We start from the raw sequence: 12,264 nt of genomic DNA on the forward strand, positions 1-12,264 counted from the left end.
TGCTGATTGGTTGGATGGCGTTGCACGCAATACTGATGACATCTTCCAGCTTTATTGAGGAGGAACACCAGATTGTGTATTTCTTAGCTACTACAATGACACTTGTACTCATCTACCATCGCATGTCGAGGCATATCACAGACTCCTTTTCAAAAAAGCTAGAGTCTATGTGTTCTAATGGCGTGGTTTATAGTGCAATGGATGAGGTTGATATATCATCGAATGGAGTACTAAATCTAAATGTTAGTTGTATTATTGATATTATTAGAAGCTAGTAATCCCAATACAGCAAATATAGCCCCCAATTAGCCACTCCTGAAACCCCCGCAATGCTTTGTATAAATAGTAACAATTGAGAAATAAGCAGGAGGTTAATTAATTGCTTTTAAACGATGTTTCTAGCAATTATGTTAGTCCAGTGGTCATTTTCTATGCGATTTTTTGCGTGATCAATTTTTCATCTGACCCATTTGACTTTTCGTCCCGTGATAAACAGGTAGCGGGATAAACAGGATAAACAGGTAGCCTGGAGGGCCTTAAGGGACTGAGCAGCTCTCTTAGAGCCTCACTAGTCTGCTAGTATGCCATTAACCGAAACGGTTTTGAAGGACAGTTTCGTAGTGTGAAGGGAGGTTATTAATCCGAAACGTTTGACCCCCACAGTCAACCCCGCCAACTCACCAGTTCATCCTCCTCCAGCTGGAGATTTGAATTCCCTCGCTCAGCCCACTCAACTGTAGCCCCCTACTCTACTCACGCCTAAGTCTATTATACTTAAGCCGCAGCCGGCTACTACCGAAGCCAACTGCTCGCCTATTGTTTGAGAGCAATTCGCTCGGAGTTAGTCGGTTATGTTTGTACTTTTGCGTTATATATATATATATATATATATATATATATATATATATATGTATATATATATATATATATATATATATATATATATATATATATATATATATAGTCGTTGATGCAACAAATTATAACAGGAGATCCAATAAATTATCCGATTAATATGCAATTACACTGCCGATTATTAATAGCCGTCGTCAGCCTTGCAACAGCTATTATTTAGGCGCTCTGCTTTTTACATTTCAAAGAATTTGAATTGCATTGGGGTGCTGTCTTTTTTACGACTCAAAGAGGAGTATTGGTGGAGCGTCTTTTTATCGGTCATTTTTTGGATTGTGTTTAGAGCAGGAGTTAAAAGTGAATGCTGAACGTGAAAACCAAATGTTCAGGTCAGGGCAAACGCTGAACGAATTTAAGAGCAGAGATAAGAAAGAATGATTTTCAGTTCATGCTGGGTTTTTGAGAGAGAGAAAAGTAGGTGTGAAAAATTTTTGCTAAGTGAGCAAAGTATTTTGATAACGTGCGGTTTTTTCGCAGGAGTTGTTTCTTCTTTACTTTTTGCATTTTCGACTGTCTCAATCATTTATTGAATGCTCTCAAACGAAGTTTGTATCAATTGTATTAGTCCTGTCGGTCTTTATTTATGCAATTTTTTGCTTGACCGACTTTTCGTCTGACGCTTTTGACTTTTCGTCCTCAACAACGGAATAAACAGGTTGCGCTCGGCGGGCATCAAGTGCTCATAAAGCCTTTCAGATCTGTTGCAGCTCAAACTGTTTTGCAGACTTATACTTATGGTTTGAAGGGCGGTTCTTAGAGGTTTAAGATACCCCCACTGTTGACCCTTCCTCCCACTATTGCCCCCATCCCCCCACTTTGCTGTTGCCCTCCACTGTTGCCCACCCCCAGCGCACCCCCCCCCCCCCCCCCCCTGTGGCTACTGAGGAAACCGATTCGCTAAAAACACGCAATTTTATACTAATTTTCACAATTTTAGCTTTTTGAAAATTTTTGTCATTTTTTGAGTTCTTTCAGTCCTAAGTGTCAAGAAACCACCTCTGTGGTTTTATAGTAGGTTACTGCATAGTTTCTAGTGGTAGTGGAATGGTGTCAACATTTTAACATTACGAATTTGACTTTTTGACAAAACTGCAATTTTTTTTTTGTTTTTTGGACATTAAGTTTTCATTACTCACGTCTTTCCTGATGCAGGGGCTAGAGAACATCCTTAAGGTTTTGATAATAAGTTACTGAATTTTTTTTTTGCCTTGGGATATTTTTTTATTATTAATATGACAATTTTGAGCAATTTTTTTTTACTAAAACCTTCATTTTTACAATATTTTTTTGAGGTTTTCCTGCATCTAGAGCAACATAACCTCCTCCAGGGCCTGATTATAGGTTACTGCGTAGGTTTTAAATGTAATGGAATGTTTTGGAAGATTTTAATATCAGCCATTTTAAAAATATTTGAAATTTTTTCAAGTTTTTAATCTTTTTGAATTTTTTTTTATCATTTTCTAGCATCAGGGTCCTAGGTAGCTGCTCCAAAGTTTGATGATAAGCTGTCACATAGTTTGTAGTGTTAAGGGAATGGTTATAAAAATGTTAATGACTTCAGCCTTGGCATTTTCATAAATTTGCAATTTTTTAGGAACTTATTAATGTTTCAAATTTATGGATCTTTTGAGCCAGTGCATTTATTTGAAGCTTGAAATAGGGGTACTGGATAGTCTGTTAAGACAGTAAAGTGATTTTAAAATCTTGATTTATAGCAAGATTTAACTAAAATTTGCGGTTGTTTTCCAAGTTTTTGAATATTTTGCTTTTCTGATTTTAACGATCTTTACTGGCCAGCGAAGCTTTTCAAGTCTTGCAGATGGATTACTTGACATAACTCCAGAGACAAAATTTAGTTTTGAGATTTTTCAAAGATCTCGGAAGCTTTGCTTATAAATTTTGCAATATTTTGTAAATTTTTATAACATCTGTTTTTTATTTGATTTAATTACAAACAAGGCTAGGAAACTAGAAAGGCTAGAAAGTTGCGGAATCGGATCAAGCTTAAGCTAGCCTCACTAAACCGTGGCTAGCTACTGGCGAAGTCAAGCGCTCGCCGGTTGTAAGAGCAAATAACCCGACGTTAGTCGGTTATGTTTAGTTTTATATGCTATCTTGAGTTTTTTTTGCGATTTCGCAGTTTTTGGAGATTTTTAGCGGATTTTGTACTATTCGTCATTTTTTTTGGTGTCCGTAGCATTGTTTTCATTGAAAATAGTATTTATTGCTGTATCATTGCCCTTTTAATTTTGTTATTTTTACTTGAAGTTTGTTTTCCATGAATGTTAACAATTTTTTAATTATTTTTTTTTTCAATTTTTTCACCTAATTATTGTTTTTCTGCCTTGTAGAGTGTTTTTTTCAGATTGAATTGTTTAATTAATGTTGATTGTAGAGTTTCTGTTACTATGTGCAAGCAATTAAGGGTTGATAGCACATTTTTTGATGAAATAAATGTCAATTCTGCAGTTTTGTAGTTTTTACTACTTTCTCTTGTTTCAAGTGTTTTCCAGTTAGTTTTGGTGTCGTGCTTTTGCTCAATGAATAATCAGCAACTACTATCTAATGTATCTGACAACATCTGTTGAGACTGCTCAATTTTAAGTGAAAATTGTTTAAAAATATAACAGGTTTCTTAGATTTTTTTCCTTTAGTTTTTCTTTTTATAGCTGCGAAGCTGTAAGCTGAGCGTAGCTATATTGCGGTGCTCTTGGTTTTTTTTTGTTTCGTCGTCTGACGCTTCATTTTCGTTTTACATTTGTTCTAGAACATTCTGTCTCGTCACTGCTTAAATGGCTTTTTCGCGCTTGATTTCACGCTTTCTGCGCGACCTAAATTACTGTTCCTAAAACAAAGTTGATTGTAAGAAAACAGATTGTATGGTCCGACAGCCCAGTGGTTAAGGCGACTGGCTGTTAATCAGGAGATCGCCGGTTCGAGACGCGACAGGGAAATTTTTTTTGCACCCAAAAACAACCTCCTTTGAAATAAACTTGTAGGCGGCGGCGATAACTATTATCAACTCACTCCTGTATCTTTTTCCATCTGTATTTTACGGCACGCAAGTCTATTTCGCAGCTATTCCGGCAATCTGCCGGCTATGTTTTTGATATTGAATTCTGCTTATTATCTAAATTTCTCACATTAGCAATTACAGTCAGTTGAACTCAATTGGCTGCAGCTTACTACTAATGGATGTTACCATACTATTTTGATCGCCATCAACAAGTTATCAAACTCCGATGGCAATCGTATGAAAATGTTTGATATCATTTTTTGTTACGATTACAAAATGCATAATTTGAGACACTGTAAAACCAATTAGGCTACGTTTTTGCTCCACTCTTATAGCAATAATGGCAAAAAGTTAGCGGCGGAAAAAGGTGTCGTCCTGGAAGTCGAGGTTCCCAATTGTTTGATTTTTTAGCATACATTGGATAGTAACAAGTTATTTCAGCGATAAGTTATGCAACTGTTGTTATCACAGCAATAGTTGATTGAAAATTGAATGCAAAGTGCGTCGAAATTTGTTTCATTTGAGTTAAAATCATTGTAGTGGCCTATAAGCTCCAATAACTGCATTTTGAATCCTATAATTCTCCCATAAACTGAAGTTGGATGCAGTAGAATCACGCACCCGCGCTGTTACTCGAGAAAAATTCATCCGACCTTTAAATTAAAAAAATAAACACTTTAAATTCTGGTCACTATAAGAAAACACATTAAAATTACGCAATCAGAAGTGTATTTTAATGTAAATTTTACATGCAAAAATCATTTATGTTTATAACAGTGGTAAACCATTCCAATCTTTGATTGCTGTACGAGTAAAGCAGTTTTGTAATTTTTGGCTTTTGAACTTACAGTTCCTGAAAAGAGTTTTTGTTCGGCGTGATTGTACTATTGAACAAGTAGCAAGCAATTGACAGGTTTTTGGGGGAGAAAGCAGGTAGCTGGCTCGATTTATATTTCCAAAAGTATAATAATCTTTTGGTTTCAATGAAAAGTTTTGTAAGTAAAATGTTATGTTCTAATCTCAGTTCTTTGGTTGACTCAAATTTCGACCAATAAAAAGAAGCTTTCAAGGCCCAGTTGATTTGTTTTTCTATTGACACTAAAAGATTTTTTCCAATCGATTCAATTACTACGGCAGAGTAATGAAGGTGACTCAAAACAAGAGAATTCAAGATTAGTTCTAAAGATGATTTTGGTAAAGAGTTGCGAATTGTGTATATGGTTTTCATTCCAAGAGCCATTTTTTTCAACAAAGTTTTGACTTCGCTATGGAATGTCAATCTATTGTCTATATGAACATCTAAGTATATGATTTCCTGTTTTTTCTCAACGAGAGCGCCATCAATTTTCAGAAGTTCCTTCTGATTTTTTTCTTGCGATTTTGCTAAAAACTATAAACTCAGTTTTTGATGCGTTTAAACTCAGTTGATGTTCTTTGAAATAAATGGTTAATTTCATAGCACATGATGAGAGCTGGTTTTTGCTTTTTTTCAATTGAGTCGCCAGATGTGAAAATAGCTGTGTCATCTGCATATGGAATTAGCTCTGTTTTGTCAACTTGTTCATGCATATCATCGATATACAGATTGAACAGAAGAGGTCCTAAAACAGTGCCCTGAGGGCACTGTTTAAAATGCTGCATGTGAGAAGTTCTAAATTTTTGGGCAATATGCTGTCGTTAATTTTGTCACTCTGTTGTTGTCTGTCGTTAAAGTTTGGTGTTAGACTTTTCTCTTTAATCTTTCTTCAAATGCTGAAAACATCGTTTTTAATCAGTGAAATATGCCTATTAATGTTGGACAGTGGTGTATATCTTGCGAGAATAGTTCATTTTTAAATGCTCTTGAACAAAGTTCGTGTTGGTCTTTTTTATGCAAATTTTTTGCTTGACCATTTTGCGCTTTTCTTTTAGAACATTCTTTGACTTCTCAAGTGACTTTTTCACGCTTTCGTTATTCATTTTTGAGTGATTCCTATTGCTGTCACTCCGAAGTAAAGCTTTTTGCTAATATAAAATCGTTTGCAGCATATCTACAATACATAACTGAAGTATACTATTTACTATAATGAAGCATTGTTTTAATTTAGTGAGTATGACAAGAAGCATGTTTCAGGTGACTGTGCCAAAAGATGTCGTTTATGGAGTTGTCAGTTTGTTTCTTTTCCGCCACATCGGCAAGTGGAATCAGACAGGTGATAAATGGCTCAGCTGTCCTGACATTGGCGACTGGCTCATCTTGTCTCAAAACTCAAACTTTCTTGGGTCAGCCTACCTTTTGTCTTGCGCTGTGCTACCAGTGTTGATTATGGCAATTTATAGGAGCTGGGTAGTTCTTTGTGTTAATTGCGTGGGACTATTCTTCGTGATTGGATACCATGCTTCAGCCTACAAAATTGGTGCGTGTCTTTTCTTTGTGTTCTTAGAATGGAGTTGGTCCAAATTAGTTGCCGCTAAAATATTCTCGTTTTTTTATTGCCCAATATTAATTTATCGTCTGAACTGTTAAAATCAGGTTTTTAATTGCGCTTATAGTGGTTTGTAGTGATTCAGTTCCTGATCTTAACGCTTAGAGACACAACCTGGCTCATTTTCATCAGCTAAATCGAGTCAGTTCTTTACCAACCGTTGTCTAAAAAAAGATAGGTCTGTTACTCAATTTAAATCAAATGGACGGGATGTACTAAAGTCCCATACACTCAGGGTGGCCTATAGACCAATTTTTGAGGATAGAAAATCAATCCCCATGACGCACGCAATTTGAGCCATCCGTTTGACGTTAAGCGGTACTTTCAAAATTTTAATTTCTTTCCCAATAATTGCGGAGAGTTAATCAATCAAAGAGAGAAATTAAAGGGATTTTGATCGAGCATGAGTCTCAATTGAGTTCGACTAAAATTTTTAAACCATAATTATCTTTAAATTATCTTCAAAATATAAACTTAAATTTATTTTCATTTAAGCACAGAATTGATTGTTTCAGAGTTACTCAAAGACCTGTCAATGGACGACCACGGACTATTCTTCGCAAACTCCCTTCGGCAATATTTCATGATTATAATTTTGCTTAAACTGGCAATTAGTGTTATCGCGTTTGTATTTAACAAACCTCATCATGATAGTGTCAGCTGCACTTGGAAACTGTTGAAATGTATGCTATTTGTTTACTGTCTTTTACTCCAAGTTCCACAAGACTTATTTGTGCTTGTATTGTGGCTGCTTCTCACATATCTAATCGCACCACTGTTGCGTGCATCTAAAATGAACCAAATAAACTACTTTTTCATCTGTAATGTCCTAGCAAGGTGCTCTTATTTCACACTTGGTAATTCTAATTCATTCACTACTGTTGATATTCAGGCCGCCTACACTGGCCTTAGTGAGCATAATTTGGCCATGGTGGCCTTGCATTTGTTCCTTCTAATGTTTTCAGGGCCTCTCCTTGTATATTCCCAAATGACCCCTTCATCAGAGGATACTTGGGGAGGAAAAAGAAGCTCTAAGTATGGATGCATTTTGTTTGTATTGTTGTACCGATGCTTTACATGTGCAGTTGTGTTGATATGCAGTTGGTTTCAGAGATTTCATATCATGACGTGGACTGTGTTTTCTCCCAAGGTCATATTTGAAATTGGTTGGGCTGTTTTTGACGTAGTCTTGTCATTGACCTTAACTTGCTATGATATTTTTCTCTAACATTTATTCACTCCGAAATGCAAATTTTGTACCTATTCTTTTAAGTCTGTTAATTATTGTATCATAAGGTTGTTTTCAAAATCTAATCCAAATTTTAATCAGAACTGGAAAGGCAACAACGTTTTCTGAACAGATCCGTCATGTCCATCTGATGTTAAATTTTGGCTCAAAGGTTGATTTGGAGCCTCGTGCTATCAATATAGTTGTCGCAAAATTGTTAATTTTGATGACACAAGCGTCCATTTGTCATCCAGTGAGAGGTGACAATTAATTAGAATTGAGATCGTGTATTGTCCTCGCGAGTTGAGAGCTGAGAAAATTTTTTCGACAATAATTGTCAGAAATTCAATTGGTAGAATAGTATTTAAACTGCAAGAACCTACCTTAGCTTCACGTCAAGTGTAATTCCGTTCCCAGTTTGAATTTAAATAATAGAATTGATCATATTTGTTGAAGAACAAGATTTATTAATAGCCGCACAGCGATAGCTGGGGCTATTATTGGCCTTCTCTTGGTTTTTTTACAATTCAAAGAATTTGAATTGTATTGGGGCGCTGTCTTTTTACGACTCGAAGAGGAGTATTGGAGAAGTCCTCTTTTTTAATCAATTTAATTGGAGTGGTTTTTGAAGCGGGAAATGAAACGCGTGAAAAAATTTGGAGTGATTTTGGTGCTGAACAAAAGTGAAGAGTGGAGCGAAAAGAGAGTGGTTCTTTGTTCATATCGCTGTTTTCTAGAGAGCGAGAAATTGAGGTGTGAAGAAAATTTCTCTAAGCGAGCGAATTTTTTTTGTTCACGTGCGTCATTTTAAAGCATTTTTTAAAATTTATTTTCGTTAAGAGGTTTGGTTATGATTTTATTTTAATTTTAGGCTGGTTTCGGTAGTGGTTTGAAGGTTTCTGGAAAATCATATGAATTTTATGATAATTCGGAGGTTTTTAATGTATTTTGCTGATTTTCGGGCTAATTTTTGCGTTTTTTGACGATTATTTTGTTTTACTGGCTCAAATGGGTATTGAAGAAACCCCTTCTACTTGAGAAATATTATGATAACAATTGGTTACAGTTTTGTGGTTAAGAATTATTTTTTTTGTTGAGAAATGTGACAAAAAAAATGGCGAAAATTTGAACTATTTTTCTTAATTTTTTGCAGTTTTTCGTTTTTTTCTGTTTTTAGCTAAGTTTCTTTGCCTATTATGACTTGACTTTTGTTTTGCGAGCATCTGGATACCCTATTGGCCGAAGGGATTTTTTTTTAGTCGATTTATATGTTTTTTGATATATTAAAAAATTTAGTAACTTTTTCCAGTTTTTCAGTGAAAGTTGTTTTTAAAGAGCTTTTTTTCATAGTTTAGCCTAAAGTATTTCAAAATCCACATAAGTGGTTTTTGTAAGTACTAGTTGTTTGGATGAAGTTATTTTGCCAGAGATAGTTTTTCGGGATCTCAATTTATAACAAAATTTGATGAGATTTATCATATTTTAACAGATTTGATTTTGTTGTTTTTACTTTTTTGTTTGATGACTTTGTTTCAAGATAATCATAAAATAGTGAAGGCACGTTTTGTTTGATGAGTAGTTGGATGACGTTTAAATGGTTTTTCACTTCGAGTCGTTTCCGGAATTCTTCCGGCTATGTTTTTTTTAAGATCTGTTCACACATTTTAATGATTTTTGAAGTCAAATTGGAGTGGTGATTTTGGTCACGCCGAAACAGGAAATGGAGCGAAAAAGCGAGTGGTTTTGCGGCGTGAAATTTTTTCGCTCTAATTTTAAAGTAGAGTGAGAAAACGGTGTTTGAACAAAAATTCGGTTTCTCGGTAGTGGTTTTTTGTTCACATGCGGCAATTTCGCTTTGATTTTTTCTGTTTTTTCGATTTTTTGGATCCGATTTTTTCTAAATGGTTTTTCCAATCCATTCATAGTCCTTTCTAGGTCTAGTTTTTTGTTTAGTCAATGAAAATTCTTTGAATTTTACGTCAGGACTTGTCCTGCTATGTTTTTTTATTTCGTCATGATTTTTGTTACGACCATATGTCGTCACAGCCACTTTTTGTTCATTCGTTCATGCAATTTCAACTGAATTGCATGTGTGACGTTATTTTTCGCTCTTAGTGGAGCGAGTTTTTTTGTTCATGCGCGTGATTAAATTTTTGGTCACACTTGACTTACTTCACTCTCAAAAATGACTTCCTCACTTTGAAATTGACTTTTATTTCTTTTAATTCAAAGAGATGAGGTCAAATGGGTGTGTGTCACTCTAAATGAAGGTTATTAGAGATCAGCTAATAGAGGCAGCAATAACTTAAACAGATTTTAAATCAAAATATAACAGATCAGCCCTCAATGAAAAGACGAATTTTTTTTTGGTCTGTCTTTTTTACTGTTTTTTTAGACTGCCGATCTACGAATCTATTGCGGCTATTTTCTGGCAATCTACCAGCTATGTTCCAACTTTAAACAGGATTGTTCAATTTTTGACCATGTCAACTCGATCTTGCCCAAACTAAAGTAGGAACTGTGTGAAATGAAGAGGAAGGAGGTTATTTTTGATGTCCTTAAGCTTTTAAACAAATTAGATGGATTGAGATGTCGCTTTTTGAAACTCGAAGAGCACCATTGCCTTTCGCATCAGTAGAAGAGCAATGGGTATGCTCAACATTGATGACTGCGATAGCTGAGAGGGTTATTATTGACATTCTCTTGGATTTTAAATTGAAGAAGAGTATCGGTTTTAGGCAGGTTGTCAAGTTGTCTCGAAGGAAGTTGTTGACGATTTTTGTAGTGCTGTTTTCTTGAAAAATTTTCAGTAAAACTTTTTGTTCGGGAATGTTCTTTCACTGTGATTTGTCTTTTCGAGTGACTTTTTCAGATTTTTGCTTGTTCTAATATTAATCTTTCAGAATTGTGTAACATTATATCCTAGAAATTCCATACCACGCGCAGCCAACTCAACGCCAAAAAGATACTTACCCCCACTACCATACCACCACCAAAACCTACCCTCCAGATACCTCTGGAGGTAAGCAATATAATTTTGCCAATGTCTTGGGGAAAGTTGACAAAAAACAATTGGAAGATATTTCAGCTCAAAATTTTTAAAAAAATCCTTAAAACGGTTTTTACTTTACAGGAACAAGCAGTTAAGTTTTTTGAACAGAAGCATTGTACAAAGAAGGAAAATCTGTTTCGAATGACGATCCTGTACTCTGTATAGTCCAATGTGTTTGAAACATGTTATCGATGTTTTGTACGCAGTGTACTACATTTATTCGATCTATAATTGATTTTTCTTGTTGTTTTGAAACCCCCGGCTACGAAAAGACCCATGGTGGTAACACTTAAAAATAGAAATTAATATTTTTACCTGAAAATAGATCGCATATATTTGCTAGACTAAAAATATTCCTTGCTTCCACAACTCATATTCCTTTGACATTTATTCACCGGAACTACGCCATTTTGAATTATCAAGTTTTTTTGCGTGAAATCTTAGTTAATCTGAGTCATTTTGTATGACACCTTTTTTGTACTCCATTGAATCAGTTTTCAAATAAAGCCAAGTATGAAATTTTGGACAATTTTTATATTTATTTTACTTAGGTTTGTTATCGTTATTCAAACGGCTCTGTCAGTGTGAACCGATTATTCATGCCTTTCGTAAACTAATGTCTTTTGACAAACAAAAGAAATAGGCATAAAAAACAAAGATAGGCGTAAATGAATGTTTTTTTCTGACATTTTGTTGTTTAATATCTTGTATGTTCTGATCCAGAATTTTGTTTTTGAGTTAATTTGAAGAACATGTCACATCATTCTGATCCTTAAAAAACAAGTTTAATCAAAAAAAGGTAGTAATATATTTTTTTTCAATTTCCAAGCATATCTGCCCAGAGCAGTCTTTTGTTAGCTTTTCAGCTTTGCTATATTTTGTTGATGGCTAACATAATTGAAGAATTTTTCCTAGAAGAAGCAGCTATTTCATAATGCTTATTGTATCCTGTTAAAATTCGAAGACTGTTTGATATCATTCTGATTCTTGAAAAACAAGCTTCTAATTAAATAAATGTAGTTGTCCCGTATTTACATTTTGCAATTTCATCTGCACAGAGCAGGCTTCTCAGCTTTGATCAAGTTTGTTAGTAACGAACAAAATTGAAGAGTTGTACCAAGAGGCAGCGGTATTTTGCCTAAAGCTTCAATTTATCCTTAGAAATAATCTCGTCCTTTTTTTATTGATCAGCAGATTGGTTAATATCAATTTGTTTCCTAAGCGACGTTAGCGGTGCATTACTGCTTTAGTGGCCCGGTTTTAGGCAAATTTACGATGCCAGTTTGTAGCGTTGCCAGCCAAAAGGGCTCCTGAAGAGTTTTTCTAGTTTATTGTTTTTACAATTTTGTCATCTCTGCTTTTTCGAGTTTTCAATGTCTGAATTGTTTGTCCTGACTTCAAATCTTGTACAGAGTAAATGTTTTCGGATTTTTACTGATTATCATTGTGTTTCAGGTTGGATAAAGCTACAGTTTGTTCAAATTTTCACGTAATTTTTTTTGGCGGGTTTTCAAGGCTGGCTATAGTTTCTTTCTAAAATATAAAACGTGATATATGGAGTGAATACCTCTGACAAGGCTTCAACAAGCGT

The 12,264-nt window shown here is 34.9% G+C and overlaps 1 protein-coding gene and 1 pseudogene across 1 annotated transcript in view; both read left to right on the forward strand.

Annotated features, from left to right (window-relative positions):
• Positions 1–7,707, forward strand: part of LOC142339510 (GPI ethanolamine phosphate transferase 2, catalytic subunit-like) — an 18,164-nt pseudogene extending 10,457 nt beyond the window's left edge.
• Positions 1–12,264, forward strand: part of LOC142339509 (uncharacterized) — a 95,765-nt gene that overhangs the window by 37,115 nt on the left and 46,386 nt on the right. The window lies entirely within an intron of this gene.

This window comes from Convolutriloba macropyga, chromosome 5 (assembly GCF_964194025.1).
Source record: "Convolutriloba macropyga chromosome 5, txConMacr16.3, whole genome shotgun sequence".
NCBI classification, from domain to species: Eukaryota; Metazoa; Xenacoelomorpha; order Acoela; family Convolutidae; genus Convolutriloba; species Convolutriloba macropyga.